The 2,535-nt window shown below is 33.1% G+C and overlaps 1 long non-coding RNA gene across 1 annotated transcript; it reads right to left on the bottom strand.

Moving 5' to 3' along the window:
• Nucleotides 1-928: 928 nt before the first annotated feature.
• LOC139125870 (uncharacterized) lies at nucleotides 929-2,465 on the bottom strand. The gene is made up of 3 exons (XR_011550390.1): nucleotides 2,348-2,465; nucleotides 2,004-2,098; nucleotides 929-1,097 (listed from the first exon to the last, which is right to left on the bottom strand). It is a non-coding gene; the product is annotated as an uncharacterized lncRNA (long non-coding RNA).
• Nucleotides 2,466-2,535: the final 70 nt, after the last annotated feature.

The raw sequence follows: 2,535 nt of genomic DNA, 5'->3' as shown, positions 1-2,535 counted from the left end.
ATTATAATGTTCAATGTGTATCTAAGCAGGCAAAAAGATGGTTGGAGGAAACATTGATTAAGATATGAACAGGTCTGCATATTGAGATGCTAATGCACCTTCATTACCAATGTTTAATGTATCACGCTGGTCAAAACCTACCGGCCATACTTGGTATGCAATCTTGTTGCAGTATAATGCATGTAACAAATTTAAAATAAAATCATATAGAATAGTACTTATTTAGATGTAATTAATTGGGTTTTTTTAAAATAATTGTTTTAGATTATTAAATATGCTACATCTTGCAGTGTCTTGTCAGACAAACAACAATAGACCGAAAAAATAAAACAGTAGAGAGTGATTGTTAATTTGCTTAATGAATGTTTAATTAATAGTCAAATTTGGCAGATTCTATATCTGTAGAATAACACACATTTTTTTATCTTCTCAAAAGTGTAAGATTGAGTTCAATTGACTTAAATGATTTGAACTCGAGACTTTAACAAATTGAGTAAGTCACAATTGCTAGACATTCGGTGGCTGCAGATAAGGTAGTACCACAAAATTGCATTAAAACATTCCCACGGGGGTATTAAAAATAAAAGATTTTTAGTCGTCATTTGTTTGTTAAGCGTCATTTGTAGAGTACTTCATCAGCGAACATCTGGTACGTTACTACTTTTTTATTACTACTTATCACTTTTTTTATTACTATTACTTTTAGTCGGTACTTGTTTATTGAGCGCCATTTACAAAGAAAATTATCTGAGAAAATCCAGTCTTTAAGTAATTATGTACCATCTGATCAATGGTAACTGTCGTACTACCAATTGTGTCAGTTTGTGTTTGCTCTCTTTTATGATCTCGTATTTATCATCTTAAATTCATGATGTCACATGCAGGTGATGCCATGTATGAAAAAAAAAATCCAGAGTTACCTGTAGGTACGTAGTTTTGTCGCTATCAGTCGATTGCGAAGAAAGTGGATCACTACCAACAATATCAGACATAAGAGACTCTGCGAGAATTATGTCCCCGGCGTAGGCTGTGTCGATTGACTCAGTGATGTTGTTGATCAAGCTTGCTGAGTTAGATGGATTGCTGAGGTCTTCTGCCTAATATAAAAAATACAGGAAAATAGTGAAAGTGATGATATGCGGCATGAAAATTTGATTTTGCAGTACATATGGTACCTATCTCTTGTTCTTACGTCGTATTCAAAGAATAGAAAATCTGCAAAGTTAAATGCAAAATTCGATGAATTAATATTTGATTGGTAAAGCAGCAATCTCAACCTACTACACATGGTAAACCCAGTGTTAATAGATGACGATTAAAAGCGGTCGATACCATAACATCATAATTTCTATAATTATTGCAGTTTCCAAGCGATCAAAAAGTGACTGACACCCGTTAATCCAAATGATCAGTGGTATTATAGAAATTTTAAAGATAAATACAATTTATCATCCACCTTTTAGTGTATATAAACCTTTGACTCACCAATTAAACAACCTTGATAACAAATATTAAGGATCATGGAAATCTAACCTCCCACACAAGCCGTAACGAATTAGATACATTTTAAAATCAAAATGAAGAAACATTTATCATATTAAAACAGGTTTTAATGTTACCAATTGTGCAAATACCAGAAAACGCGATTGGAACTAATTTGGGAGAGTCGGATCTTCATATTGTTCAAATTTTGCAAAAAGAATGTTGTAATATTAGCAATTACTCATAAAAATATGTGTATAACTTAAAAAAGAAAAGCAGATTAGCTTACATTTGCAGATTAAACCGACATTACTTCACTATCCAATTATCCCAAATTAGTTCCGATCGTGTTAGAATACACTAATAGAGCTAATGTAACGATTTTCATGTTCAAAAAAGAGCATGATGTTATATCCTTGTTAGCATATAATAAATTACAAAGGAAAGCAACAATATTAGCTTCCGATACCACCATGCGATGAATAAGCTCGCAAGAACAAATTTTGTTAAAGCATATTCACCTGATGGATCATGTTCACGATAGTTTTGCTTTTGCATTCAGTGGTATAGGGTTGCCACCATTCACCATTTGAGTCGCAGAAACGTAGCATTTTACCTTCGTTAGAAAGAAAGCAAATGTAGACATGAAGTAGTGGGGAAAACCGCGCCACAATCATAGACATAAAAGACGTCAGATAAGGGTAGACAGTTTATATCAGAAAGAGAAATGGTACTTTGCATTTATCAAAATGAACTCTGGAAATATATTCACAGCTGTGATTAAGAATATAGTTAGTTTGATAATGATAAAACGATTCGCAAAAAAACTTGACCTTCTTAATTAAATTACTAAGAAAATTATTACCAAGTGCGTCTTTCGGACAGTCTTTCCAGTTAGTGCTACAGTTTGCTGGTGTGGATTCCCAGTGGATATAAGTTTCCTTGTCAGATCCAGCGGAACAGCGTTTGGACGTCCGTTGGACTGATATAAATCAAATTTCAAATAAAAATTATAGTGAGTGGGATCGAAACAAGTATTGAGTAAATCAATCC

The sequence above is a fragment of the Ptychodera flava genome (genome assembly GCF_041260155.1).
Source record: "Ptychodera flava strain L36383 chromosome 3 unlocalized genomic scaffold, AS_Pfla_20210202 Scaffold_26__1_contigs__length_13983176_pilon, whole genome shotgun sequence".
In the NCBI taxonomy this organism is placed as follows: domain Eukaryota; kingdom Metazoa; phylum Hemichordata; class Enteropneusta; family Ptychoderidae; genus Ptychodera; species Ptychodera flava.
The sequence above is the reverse complement of the archived record's forward strand: the minus strand, read 5'-3'. Positions and strand labels throughout refer to the sequence as shown.